We start from the raw sequence: 15,520 nt of genomic DNA on the forward strand, positions 1-15,520 counted from the left end.
CAGGACATAGGCGGAGGCAAGGACTTCATGACCAAAACACCAAAAGCATTGACAACAAAAGCCAAAATAGACAAATGGGACCTAATCAAACTCCACAGCTTCTGTACGGCAAAAGAAACAGTCATTAGAGTGAATCGGCAACCAACAGAATGGGAAAAAATTTTTGCAGTTTACCCATCTGACAAAGGGCTGATATCCAGAATTTACTAAGAAATAAAACAGATTTACAAGAAAAAAACTAACAAGCCCATTCAAAAGTGGGCAAAGGGTATGAACAGGTAATTTTACAAAAGAAGACATACATGAGGCCAACAAACATATGCAAAAATGCTAATCATCACTGGTCATCAGAGAAATGCAAATCAAAACAACATTGAGATACCATCTCACGCCAGTTACAATGGCGATCATTAAAAAATCTGGAGACAACAGATGCTGGAGAGGATGTGGAGAAATAGGAACACTTTTACACTGTTGCTGGGAGTGTAAATTAGTTCAACCATTGTGGAAGACTGTGTGGCGATTCCTCAAGGACCTAGAAATAGAAATTCCATTTGACCCAGCAATCCCATTACTGGGTATATATCCAAAGGATTATAAATCCTCCTACTATAAGGACACGTGCACACGAATGTTCATTGCAGCACTGTTTACAATAGCAAAGACCCGGAACCAACCCAAATGCCCATCGATGATAGGCTGGACAGGGAAAATGTGGCACATATACACCATGGAATATTATGCAGCCATCAAAAATGACGAGTTTGTGTCCTTTGTAGGGACATGGATGAACCTGGAAACCATCATTCTCAGCAAACTGACAGAAGAGCAGAAGATCAAACACTGCATGTTCTCACTCATAGGCGGGTGTTGAACAATGAGAACACAGGGACACTGGGAGGGGAGCACTACACACTGGGATCAGTTGGGGGGAAATAGGGGAGGGACGATGGGGGGTGGGGAGTTGGGGAGAGATAGCAAGGGGAGAGATGCCAGATGTAGGTGATGGGGAGGAAGGCAGCAAATCACACTGCCACGTGTGTACCTATGCAACAATCTTGCAGGTTCTTCACATGTACCCCAAAACCTAAAATGCAATAAAATAAATAAATGGGAAAAATAAATAAACACAAACCAAGCCCAAAATTAGTAGAAGAAAGGAAATAATAAAGATCACAGGAGAAATAAAGGAATTCAAACAAATAAAACAATATGAAAGATGAATGAAACGAAAAGCTGGCTTTTAGAAAAGAAAAAATTGACAAACCTTTAACCAGACTAAATAAAAGAGAAAGAGGCAAATAAATAAAATCAGATATTAAAAAAAAAAAATTAGAACCGATACCACAGAAATTCAGAGGATTAGAAGCTACCATGACCAATAAATTTATGCCAATAAATAATATGTATATATGCCAATAAATTTGAAAACTTAGATGAAATGGGGAAATTTCTAAACCCATCTCAACTACCAAGACTGAACCCTGAGGAAATCCAAAACGTGAACAGACAAGTAACAAGTAACAAGATCAAAGCTGTAATAAAAAGTCTGCCAGAAAAGGAAATCCTGAGACCTGATAGCTTTACCTGATGGCTTCACTGAATCTTACCAAACAGTTAAAGAAGAATTAATACCAATCCCACTCAAACTATTCCAAAAAACAGAGGAGAGAATACTTACAAACTCATTCTATGAGGCCAGTATTACCTTGATAACCACAACCAGACAAGGACACATCAAAAAACTACGATGACAAGAAAACTACAGGCCAACATCCCTAATAAACATTGATGCAAAAGTCCTCAACAAAATACGAACAAACTGAATTCAACAGCACATCAAAAGATCATTAACCATGACCAAGTGGTATTTATCCCAGAGATGCAAGGGTGGTTCAACATACACAAATCAATCAATGTGGCACATCATATCGACAGAATGAAGGACAAAATCCATATGATCACTGCTACAGATACTGAAAAAGCATTTGATAAAATTCAATATCCCTTCATGATTAAAAAAAAAAAAGCCTCAACACACTAGGTATAGAGAGAACATGACTCAACATAAGAAAAGCCATATATGACAAACCCACAGCTATCATCATACTGAATGGGAAAAAACTAAAATTCTTTCCTCTAAGATTGTAAACACAAGAATGCCCAATTTCACCACTGCTATTCAACACAGTACTGGAAGTACTAGCTGGAGCAATCAGACAAGGGAAACAAATAAAGGGCATCCTGGAAAAGAAGAAGTCAAATCATCCTTGTTTGCTACCAAAAAATAGAAAAATTAGCCAGGCATGGTGGTGCACGCCTGCAGTCCCAGCCAGCTACTTGAGAGGCTTGGGTCACCTGAGCTGGGAGGCTGAGGCTGCAGTGAGCCGTGATTGCACCACTGCACTCCAGCCTGGGTGATGGAGTGAGACCCTGTCTTTAAAAAAAAAAAAAAAAAAAGACAGTATAACTGAATTGTTTGTAACACAAAGGATAAATGCTTGAAGTGATGGATACCCTATTTACACTGATGTGATTACTAAACAGTGTATGCCTGTATAAAAATATTTCATGTGCCCCATAAATATATATACCTACTATGTATCACAAAAATTAAAAAGTTTTTTAAGAAAAATGAGGGCCGGGCACAGTGGCTCACATCTGTAAAGCGTTGGGACACAGTGGCTCCCAACACTTTGGGAGGCTGAGGTGGGCGGATCACAAGGTCAAAAGGTGGACACCAACCTGGCCAACATGGTAAAACCCCGTCTCTACTACAAATACAAAAATTAGCTGCGTGTGGTGGCACATACCTATAGTCCCAGCTACTCGGGAGGCTGAGGCAGGAGAATCGTTTGAACCCAGGAGGCAGAGGTGGCAGTGAACTGAGATCATGCCACTGTACTCCAGCCTGGTGACAGAGCGAGACTCCGCCTCAAAAAAAAAAAAAGAAGAAAAATGACAATATTCATAATAGCCAAGATATGGAAGCAACCTCAGCGTCCATGAATGGATGTTAAATGGATAAATAAAATGTGGAATATATGCGCAACAGAATATGACACATCCTTAAAGAGGCAGGAAATTCTGATATATGCTACAACATGAATGGGTCTTTAAGGACATTATGCTAAATGAAATGAGCCGTTACGAAAAGACAAATACTGACTGTATCATTCCACTAAAATGAAGTACCTATTCATAGAGACAGAAAATAAAATGGTTACTGTCAGACAATGGCATGAGGGTAATGGAAAATTTGTGTTTAAAGCAAAGTTTCAGTTTTGCTAGATGAAAAAGAGTTATGGAGATGGACGATAGTGATGGTTGTACAATATACTTAATACCATTGGATCTGTATATTTAAAAACGGCTTAAGATGGCAAATATTACATTATATGTATTTAACCACAAAGAAATAAAAAGGAAAAAAAAGAGTCAATTGCTTTCCTATATACCAACAATAAATAAATAGAATTTCAACACATTTCAATGAAACATCATTTACATTAGCTCCAATTAAAAATTAAATACATGGGTATAAATCTAATAAAATGTGTACAAGATCTATATTAGGAAAACTATAAAAGTCTAATGAAAGTAATTAAAGAATACATAAATAAATGAAGAGATATTCCATGTTTATAGACAGGAACACACAGTATTGGTAAGATGTCATCTCTGAATAATTCCCCTCATATCACTACCCCCTTATGAGGCAATGTCAAACTTTCACCATTTAATACACCACTTATCCAATATACATTGACGTGCATGAGTAGAGGAGAGTGTGATCGTCTGTTCCCACAATTTAAACTTCTGGAAAGACATAGCTACATTCCTTTTCCCATATTAAATAATAAATGGATAAACACATAGATGAATAAATAAATAAATTTTTTAAGTGGGCAACTAATCATTTGTCAGAGGTATTATAAAATATATGCCTATTTTCAGAGGAAACTGAACTAGGTTGCTTCCAATGTGACTCCCCACATTATAGCCTATGTAGTTTATTATATCCAAAGCTATAACATACTCTATGAGAAAAATGGCTGACAGTGTAAATGTTCACTATAAAGTCGACTTTAAAAATTTTCTAATTTTATAGAGCAAGGACAAAACCAACTGTGGTCTTCCATGCATCCATACCATTCAACTTTACAGTCCCTCCTGCTAATATATATTTTCCATTGTCACTGGGCTCAGACATATGGCTTTACTCTGCCAATGCAGAATACGGTCAGAAGTCACATTGTGACAATTCTGAGCCTAAGCCTTTAGAAGCATCCTGAGTTTCTGCTTGCAGTCTTAACTTTGTGTCATCCTGATCATAAGATCTTTCCTTTGATTGATCTGTGATCTCATCAGAGGATATCAGAATAAATACACATGGAACATATCTGAGTCCAATCTGTTCTGACCAACCAGATCTGCAACTTGAAACAGTCACCCAAACAAACAATAAGCCAACTCCTAGCAAATATCTGAATGAGAACAAATAATTGTTTTCAGCCACTTCACTATGAAGTTGTTTGCTACACAGCAACAGCATTAGTTTCAAGTGAAATACTATGTCTGCGATTTACATTTTAGAAATACTCCAGCCAGGCCCATGATGCATTCTTGTAGTCCCAGCTACCCAGGAGGCTGATGGGAGGATCACTTGAGCTCAGGAGTTAGAAGGTATGCCTGTGAACAGCTAGTGCACTGCCCACCAGCATAGATAAACATAGCTAGCAAGATCCCATCTCTTAAAAAAAAAAAAAAAATTCTAGGAGCACTATGAAGTTATAAAAGAAATAAGTTGATCTCTATACCTATAAATACAGATAAACACATTACATAAATATAAATATATATGTATATTTGAGCTTGTCCTATATTCTACAATGAAGAAATCGCCAGAATATATCCTCAAATGAAAAATAACAGCACAAAAAAACTTTGTATGCTACCATTTATGACTTGTAAGAATATGAAAATATAGACACATATACTTCATTTTTTTTACAATGAAAAAATAAAAGATAACTTTTTAAATGTTTCCGTTAGAAGGGAGAGAACAGGGCATTCTTCAGGACAGACCACATAAAGCTATACCGTACATTTTTAAAATAAAGATATTCCTTCACTGACTTCTGGCTTGCATTCTTTATTATGGGAAATCTTCTGTCAGTCGTATCTTTGTTAACTTTGTGTATATCTTTTCCTTTGACTTTTACTTTTCGATTTTCACAGGTTTTAAGCAATTTGATTTGTTGCTAATTTTCTTCATGTTCCCTGTGTTTGGGGTTCAATGGCTTCTTTGATGTGTTGGTTTATGGTTTTCCTCAAATTTAGAAAATTTTGGTGATTATTTCCTCAAATATTTTTCTGTCTTCTCTCTCCTCCCATTTCTGCCTTCCAGGGATTACAATGATATGTTTTTTAGACTGCTTGAAATTGTCCCACAAATCACTGCTTCTCTTTTGTTTTCCAGCTTTTTCTCTTTTGTTTTGCATAATTCCTTACTTCTGTGTTTTCAAGTTCATTAGTATTTTTCCTCTGCAATGCCTAATCTGCTATTAATCTTATTCATTGCATTTTTCATCTAAGACATTTATGCTATTCATCTGAAGATGTTTTAAGACTTTTTCACATATTCAATGTATTTCCTTAACCTATTCATGTTTTCCTCTACTATCTTAAACATATGAAATATGTTTTAATGACCTTCTATCTGTATCATTTCTAGGTCTCTATTGATTTTTCTCATGATTATGGGTCATATTTTCCAGCTTCTTACATGCTTGATAATTTTTGAATGGGTTTAAATACTGACTTTTATACTTGTTGTATTTAGGTATTTATGTATTCCTTTAAATATTCTTTTTTTTTTTTTTTTTAACAGGGTCTTGCTCTGTTGCCCAGGCTAGAGTGCAGTGGCACAATCTCTGCTCACTGCAGCCTCTACCTGCGGGGTTCAAGCAGTTCTCCTGCCTCAGCCTCCCGAGCAGCTGGAACTATGAGTGCACGCCACCACACCCAGCTAATTTATTTATTTTTTTAAGTACAGACAGGGTTTCACCATATTGGCCAGGTTGGTCTTGAACTCCTGACCTCATGATCTGCTTCGACCAGCCTCCTTTAAATATTCTTGAGCTTTGCTCTGAGATGCTTGAAAATAATTGATCATTTTCAGACTTCTAAGTTTTGTTAGGCATCACCAGAGAAACCTTTAGTATTAGGGCTACTTCCTTCCTACTACTAAGGCAGTATCCTTCTGAGTATACTAAGGTGCCCATTTATTTATTTAGGATGTTCTATTTATTATAAAGGATTTTCCTTCAGCTGATGGGAACAAGAAACAGTCTATGCTTTGTGTGAGAGTTCTGAAGACATTTTACTTCATACTTGCCATTTACTTTACTTTTTCTTCATTTTTTGTGAATAGCTCCAGTATTTCTCAAAAAATTTTAATCATCTGAGAAATGCCTGGAAAAATAGGTTTCATGGCAAATAAGCTAGGAAACTGTACACGTTATCTCTCGAAAACTTATAATAAATTTTAGCATACTAAAGCCTACATAAACACTTCAGAAAAGAAATTCTTCCAACTTTTTCTAAACTAAATGAAAACTAAAAGCTTCATTTCACATAAAACATATTACATCTCACAATCTTAGAAAATGATAGTTTGTTTTTCATTTTTACTACTCTCAATTTTGTTTCTCTTAGTCTACTCTTTGGCAAAATTAAGGTGTTTTTTGTTGCAGTGGTAGTTATTGTTTTCTTCTTAATTCCCTGCATTAAACAGTTATGATGGACTGATGGATGGATGGAAGAAATTTTGAGTGTGACAGGGCAAAGAGCATAGGCTTTGGAGTCGGACCAGAGTCTGAATTCACAAACTTTACAACCCAGAGCAAGTTACTTCACCTCTCTACCTATTATCTATAGAGAAAAATAATACCTTCCTTATGAGGTTATGAAAAGTAAATGAGTAAGTTAAGCAACAAGCTCACAACACAGGCTCAATAAGTACCTTTCTCACATTTCCCTTTCAGTTAAATATAAAGGATTCCAATATAAATTGTCGGTTTTTATAAATATCATCGTGTACTAATATATAATATAGCCTCAAATGAGTAATTTATTTATTCACATTTATCTTTCACTTAGTAAATTCTATTTATGTGTGTGTGGGGGTGTACACATTCATACACTATGTATAACTATATATAATTTGAATAGAGGTAAAATCACTTCCCCTATGTACAGTTACAATTTAAACATTTGATTTTGCTGTGACAGAGTGAATTGTTTAAAACATTAAAAAACCAGTAGATACAAAAATATGGAAGTATTCAGAATGTATTATATATTTCTCTACTTGTTTTTCATTAACAACATCTGTATGAAAATAATATGAATCTGTGTTCTTCTAATTCAGCTACTTATTTCTTCTTAAAAAATACAATCCTACTTGAAACGGTTAGGATTCCACCTGCAGGGCTAAGATTTATTGTTCTCAGTAAAAGGCAACAAAAACCATCAAAAGAGAAAAAGACCCCAGGGCACCGGAAGGGATGGGGAAGAAGGGAATAAACAATGATCAATTATTTTAAGTCTAAGCCATTTATTATAAATAATACTTCAGCTTCCCCAAAACTCATTTGTGCCTCATTAAAGCCAACTGTTACAGGGCTGAACACTGTGGCTCATTTCTGTAAGCCCAGCACTCTGGGAGGCTAAGGTGGGAAGATCGCTTAAGCCCAGCAGTTTAAGACCAGCCTGAGCAACATAGTAAAGACATAGTTTGTGTAAAATAAAATTTAAAAATTAAAAAGAAAAAACAACTGTTGGCTGGGCACAGTGGCTCATATCTGTAATCTCAGCACTTTGAGAGGCTGAGGCAGGCAGATCACTTTGAGCTCAGGAGTTCAAGACCAGCCTAGGCAACATTTTCTACAAAAAATACAAAAATTAGCCAGGCATGGTGGCACACACCTGAGGTCTCAGCTACTTGGAAGGCTAAGGCTGGAGAATCCCTTGAACCCAGAAGGCAGAGGTTGTAGTGGGCCAAGATCACACCACTGCACTCCAGCCTGAGCAACAGAGTGAGATCCTGTCTCAAAAACAACAACAAACCCTGTTACAGCTAGTTAACAATCACATGGTTCACTAGCACTATAAGCAGATCTTTTAGAACAGCTCTTCAAGCATCCTTCCACACTGTAAACAATGACATTTCTAGATAGCTTTGATTAATGAAATTACAAGGCACCTAATTTTCATTAGGAAATAATGAACTTCCAAAGAGTATAAATTTTGTTATTGCATCACTCTCAAAGTTCCTCATAAATCCTACTAATATAAGGATTTCAGTCCACATCATCGATAGAAGTGATTAGTTGATTACTGTAAATAAGATCCTTCCATAATTATAAAAGGAAAAGTACTTAAAGATTTTTTAAAACTATTCCAGAAATTCTAATTGCTTTAATAGAATCTTAAAACCTGTGCTATCTAACATGGTAGCCACTAACCTTATGTGACTACTGAGCATCTGACGTATGTGTAAAGAACTGAGCTGTGTAGTAAGTACAAAATACACACTACATTTCTTAGAAATTAAAGAAAACATTTCATTAATAATTTTCATGTTGATTACGTGTTAAAATAATAATTTGGATATAGTGGGTAAAATGAATTGTTAAATTTAATTCATCTATTTTTACTTTTTAACAATAAGGCTTTTTAAAATTTTTAAATTACATATATGGCTCACATTCTTTTTCTATTGGATGTGTAATACCCTAAACTCACCTCCCTTTATTCAAAGTCACACAAACTATATGCAGTTGTCTCTTGGTATCCATGGGGATTGGTTTCAGTACCCCTCCCCTGGATACCAAAATCTGAGAATCCAAGTCCCTTATATAAAATGGCATCGTATTTGCATATACCCTATGCACAGTCGTCCAGTGTATTTTAAATCATCTCTATCTCTAGATTACTGATAATACCCAATACAATGTAAATGTATGTAAGTAGCTGTTATACTATATCTGCTTTTTATATATATTATTTTTATTGTGTTTGGTTTTTTCCCCAAATATTTTCAACTTGTGGTTGGTTGGATCTGGAAATGCTGAACCAAAGGATATTAATATAAATCCCACATTAAATCATTTGTGGTGGGAGTTTCAATCAAATCACAGTTATCCAACTATACACTTTAGGTGTTATTTCTGGTAATCTTGGTTCTTCTCCCTATTACTCTCCAAATAAACCTGGGTACTTAACAGGCTATAATTTTGTTTACAAATATATCTTCTCTCTCTTCTACTAGATTCTTATCTCTTGAAATTTAGGACCTGTGCCTTAAGTCATTTATTTTATCCACAGTGCACAACACAGATATCTGTTCATATCTAATGTACATTCAAACTACTATCACCTTTTGCTCAAGTTATTTCCTATGTTATTTCCTTGGTTTATCATCTTCTCTGCCATCTAAGATATCTCATTAAGTAAAGCTTTCTTTAACTATCCCTAACTTCTAACCCTTAAAAGAATTACTTACCTGTGTTTTCTTAGGACTTTGTATCTCAAAGTTCTTGAGATACTTATAAATTATACTGATTAGCACACTGCATCTTTATATAGTCTCCTCAAGAAATGACTGGTGTCTTGTCCATTTTTGTAGCTCTGTCATCTTATAACTATGTCTAGTGTAGTTAATGGTAATAAATGTCTTTCAAAGTAATTAAATGATGTATCTTTAGTATATGTATAAATTAAATCACTGTACATGTACTAGCAAAACTTCTAGTTTTATAAAAAAAAAAAAAAAAGTGAAGCATTTGGGCACCTAATGAAAATGGCAATAAATAGAGAACATTAGGGGAAACAGGGAATTTTAAGGAAGAAAGAGAAAAAAAAGAATTCCATTTGCTAACCAAACACATTAGTGATACTGTAATATATACATCTGGTGACAAGTCCAGTAGCAGCAACAGATACTAATTTGCAAAGGAATTAAGGAAGAGTGTCCACTCTGTTTCTTCCAGTCTTCTGCTGGCTTGGTTTCCAGCATATTCTCTCTACAAGTTGTAGATATAGGATACTTGGTTTCCAAGCCCCTCTACTGGAACCTCACAAAACAAACTATGTAAATGAATACTGTATAAAATTTCTGTGTAAGTATAGCAGCCCTCAAAAAATTAAATTTAGAATTACCATATGATCTAGCAATTCCATTTCTGGGAATACATTCCAAAAAATCAACGAAAGCAGCGATTCAAACAGATACTTGTATATCAACATTCATAGTAGCTTTATTCACAATTACCAAAAGATGAACACAACCTAAATGTCCACTGACAGATAAATAAAGAAAATGTGGGCTGTACATACAATAATATTCAGCCTTTGAAAGGTAGGAAATTCTGATACATGCTACAATGTGGATGAACCTTGAAGACATTAATGAAATAAGCCAGACACAAAAGGACAAATATTGTATGATTCAACTTACATGAGGTACTAAAGTAGTCAAATTCAGAGACAGAAAGTAGAATGGTGGCTGCCAGGGCTGGGGAGTAGGGAAATAAGGAATTGATGTTTAATTAGCACGGAGTTTCAATTTGGGAAGATGAAAAAGTTATGGAGATGAATGGTGGTAATGGTTGCAAAGCAATATCAATGTACTTAATGCAACAGAACAACACATTTTAAAATGATTAAAATGATAGATTTTATGTTAGGTATACTTTATTACAATTTTCTAAAATCCTGTTTAAAATAAGCCCTCAGTAACACTTACTTGTGCTGAGAATTTCCTATGTCATCAAAACTAAGTTTGCAAACATTTCCTTATTTTATTTGGGATTTTATTTGGGAGTTTACCATCCTAAGGGTAGAGCTCTTCCTGCTTATAAATATTACTAATGGTCCAAATAACAATGTTTACATTTCACTTTTCCCTGTTTTGAACAAAGACGAACTGCCCACTTCCACATACCTCCTGAAACGAATGTAACTACTACCCAACTAAAAAAAGTACGTATTAGGTCGGGCGCAGTGGCTCACGCCTGTAATCCCAGCACTTTGGGAGGCCGAGGCGGGTGGATCACGAGGTCAAGAAATCGAGACCATCCTGGCCAGTATGGTGAAACCCCATCTCTAAAAATACAAAAATTAGCTGGGCGTGGTGGCGCACGCCTGTAGTCCCAGCTACTCGGGAGGCTGAGGCAGGAGAATTGCTTGAACCCGAGAGGCAGAGGTTGCAGTGAGCCGAGATCGAGCCACTGCAAACCAGGCTGGCGCCTGGCAACGGAGCGAGACTCTGTCTCAAAAAAGTACCTATTACCAATACCTTTTAAGCCATCTGAATAATATTTCCTAATCACCTTCCTTTTTCTCCTACGGTAACCACTATACTGAATTTTGCATGCATGCACTCATTCATTAATTCATTATTTGGAGACAGAGTCTCTATCGCTCGTTTCAGTGAGCCGAGATCGCTGGATACAATGGAGCGATCTCGGCTCACCGAAACCTCCGCCTCCCCAGTTCAAGTGATTCTGCCGCCTCAGCAGGGATAACAGGCCGTGCCACCACACCCAGCTAATTTTTGTACTTTTAATAGAGATGGGGGTTCGCCATGTTGGCCAGGCCGCTCTGGAGCTCCTGACCTCAAATGATCTGCCCACCTCGGCCTCCCAAAGTGCTGGGATTACAGGCGTCAGCCACTACTTCCAGCCGCCTTTATTATTATCCTGTTTTCTTGAGAAAAACTTCTTCCTAGCTGGGCCCAGTGGCTCACGCCTGTAATCTCAGCATTGTGGGAGGCCGAGGCAGGCAGATCACTTGAGGTCAGGAGTTCGAGATCAGTTTGGCCAACATGGTGAAACCCCATCTCTAAAAATATAAACCCCATCAAAAAATGTAAAAATTAACCAAGTGTGGTGGCATGTGTCTGTAGTCCCAGCTACTCAGGAGGCTAAACACGGGAAGGGCTTGAGCCTTGGAGGCAGAAGTTGCAGTGAGCCAAGATGGCGCCATTGCATGGGCAACAGAGTGAGACTCTGTCTCAAAAATATATATATTTTGTCTCGGACTCTCCGGACCCTCCCTCCAGCCTAGCCTCGCTAGCTCCGCCTGTGGTGGGTGCTCCCACTTTTAACTCAAAATGCCTGTCTGGGGCGGCAGAAACAAGTGTGGGGCCTGCGGGAGGACTGTGTACCACACAGAAGAGGTGCAGTGTGATAGCAGGAGCTTCCACCGCTGCTGCTTTCTCTGCCTGGTTTGCTGGAAAAATTTAGATAGCACAACAGCGGCAATTCACGATGAAGAGATCTACTGCAAATCCTGCTATGGCAAGAAGTAAGGGTCAAAAGGCTACGGTTACGGCCAGGACGCTGACACGTTTAACATGGACCATGGCGAGAGGCTGGGCATCAAACCAGAGAGTGTTCAGCCTCACAGGCCTACAACAAATCCAAACACTTCTAAATTTGCTCAGAAATAGGGAGGTGCTGAGAAGTGTTCCAGATGTGGGGATTCTGTATATGCTGCCGAGATCATTGCAGCTGGAAAGCCCTGGCACAAAAACTGTTTCCGATGTGCAAAGTGTGGGAAGAGTCTTGAATCAACAACTCTGACTGAAAAAGAAGGTGAAATCTATTGTAAAGGATGCTATGCAAAGAACTTTGGGCCCAAGGGATTTGGCTACGGCTGAGGAGCAGGGGCTCTTGTTCATGCCCAGTAAGGTGTAAACCCAGAACTAATCATCACACACTGAGAATCTCTTCATAATCTAGGCACAGATAATCTTTAACACTAAACTACTGTGAAATTCTACCAGCATTAAGTACTGTGTATTACCCTGTACTTGGATAGGCTGGCGTAGGAAGAGGGCACTGTGTCTTATCCTTTTGCTTTGTTCACCAGCATTTTGGGGAAACATTTCTTTTACATTTTAAATAAAACTTCAGCTCGAAAAAAATATATATTTTGGCACTGCATCTTTTTAAAGCACCTCTAAAAACACTTATAAAAATGCTCTGTCACTTATTATAGCACTTACCATACAGTTTTATAATTGCCTGTTAATGTGCCTCTATTCCCCACTGGACTATACATGCTTGAGTGCAGGGATTATGACTATCATGGTCAGTGTTATAACCCAATACATAACAAATTGCCTGAGAAACAGCAGACTGTTCAATTAATACTTGCTAAAAGGATGAAAGGATGAATCAATTCTATACAAATAGCATTTCTTTTGCACAGACATTTTAGACACATTAATTCATAATTGTCTCATCATCCTTCCAAGAGAAGGTATTAGCAGTAAGGAAGTGGCAACTGCACCTTACTCAGCTACTTGGTGGCAGAACCAGAATCTGAATCTAAAGCCACAACACCAAAGGGCTAAATCTACCTGTTAGATACCTTGCTAATTTCTTCAAGATGTTAACATCAAAAAAGGAAGAGAATCTGTAGCACAGTCTTACAAAGACTTGAGTTGTTCTTAAATTTCATCAAGAGTAAACTGTCAGTAATAGCAGATAATTATCAATCAAAATCATCACAATAATATATGTCTTAAGTGAGTTTCTAACAAAAGTAGTCTCTATACATGGTATTGGGAAAAAAATGAGAAAGCAAGAATTTGTCTATTACTGTCCAAAAGACTAAAGACATTGTAAAGATACTAAAAATAGTACTAATGGAACTGATGGATGAATATCCAAACACTAGAAATAGAGCAGGAATAACTTCCTAGACTTACTATAGCCTGAGTAAACCATACCCCAAACCACTAAACATGCTCACCAATCCATGTTTTGGTGACCAAACTGGTTTTTCAGGTATCCTACCAAGAAGATGCTCTGAATAATGATTACAAGGCTCATGGTCAATATAAAAGTGTCTAACTCTTTGTAAATTAATATTCCACATAACAGATCAGTCTCCTGTATATCTGTTACTCTGAATCAATTTCCCAGAACATTATCACTGATGGATAACAGATAAAAATAAAATATTTTAGTCTGCAAAGAAAGGACCAGACCATGGATTCCTGATGACTCAGCCAAACTTCTCTTATTTTTTAAGCCACATTTTACAGAAATATCAGAACCTGGTATTAACAGCTATGATTTAATTTTAGCAGTGTTTTAAACTTAGATCTTCTCCATTCACCAAACACACCAAAGAGGGAATTTGGTTTATGATACCAAAGGCATGTAAATAAGTATACAAAACTATATAAGCCAGTAAGAAGCATTTTTAATATAAACTAGAATAAAATCAATGCTACTCTCTAATTGTTTACCATCAATTCTTAATTCTTCTTCAAGCTTAGCCCATTGGCAAATTGCTCTTCCAAAACTACTCTAGTTAGTGCATCAAAACAAAAACGCTGATTTACTTAGCACATTTCATTTTGAGAATGTGACAGATAAAACAGGCATAAGATGACAGACTTTATGCCTTTAGGCTTATGCTCCTGAAAACACAGTTCTGCCTATTCTGTTCTCTTCTGAGTAACTGCATCAATCACTGTGCATTTAATTATACAAATACTCTATTATTTGCCTCATAAGGTTATTTAACTTCTTACTTATCGATTTCTGATCCCTCCCACACAACTGAAAAACAATAGAAAAGACAATATGCTATAATTATCATATTTCTTCTGTCTCACTATCAAAGTAATGTCCAAATGGTCATCCTGGACCTCTCCTTTCATCTCATTCCCTAGATCCAAACAAATCACTATCAATATATGCACCCACCTTCTTCCTATCTCTGTTTTCACCAGCCTAGACAAAGCATGTTTCTCCCTATCCTTGGATTTCTCCAATAGTTTCCCAACTGGTCTTCCTAAATTATGAACTCCCCTAATCAGCTCTCCACATTGCACACAAAGTTTTTAAAACATCTGGACTTCTAGTTTTAGGCTCACAGAGGAAGGTGATTCTGTCCTCTTCTACTCTTCTTATTCACGACTTAAAAATAAGAACAAGTTACTGAAAAACAAACTGCATCTTTCATGCACTAAGATATCTATATCCCTGAACCATGTCATGATGCAGTTAAAAATAGTAAACTACTTAGAAGAGTAGAAGATCGGCTGGGCGCAGTGGCTCACGCCTGTAATCCCAGCACTTTCGGAGGGTGAAGTGGGCGGATCACCTGAGGTCGGGAGTTTGAGACCAGCCTGACCAAAATGGAGAAACCCTATGTCTACTAAAAATACAAAATTAGCCAGGTGTAATGGCGCATGCCTGTCATCCCAGATACTAGGGAGGCTGAGGCAGACGAATCACTTGAACCCAGCGGGGGGAGGTTGCAGTGAGCCAAGATTGTACCATTGCACTCCAGCTTGGGCATCAAGAACAAAACTCCATCACCAAAAAAAAAAAATAAATAAATAAATAAATCAGAAGATCAAACCTGTTTACAGAGATGATGCCTGGTAAATAAGCTGATGTGCCCTGAAGAAAGGCTCAGGAATGGT

The 15,520-nt window shown here is 37.1% G+C and overlaps 1 protein-coding gene and 1 pseudogene across 2 annotated transcripts in view; one reads left to right on the plus strand and one right to left on the minus strand.

Annotated features, from left to right (window-relative positions):
• Positions 1 to 15,520, minus strand: part of FAF1 (Fas associated factor 1) — a 527,993-nt gene that overhangs the window by 470,738 nt on the left and 41,735 nt on the right. The gene's annotated exons all lie outside the window — the stretch shown is intronic.
• On the plus strand, positions 12,025 to 12,997 carry LOC108318020 (annotated as a pseudogene).

The sequence above is a fragment of the Cebus imitator genome, unplaced genomic scaffold (assembly GCF_001604975.1).
Source record: "Cebus imitator isolate Cc_AM_T3 unplaced genomic scaffold, Cebus_imitator-1.0 Scaffold214, whole genome shotgun sequence".
Taxonomy (NCBI): domain Eukaryota; kingdom Metazoa; phylum Chordata; class Mammalia; order Primates; family Cebidae; genus Cebus; species Cebus imitator.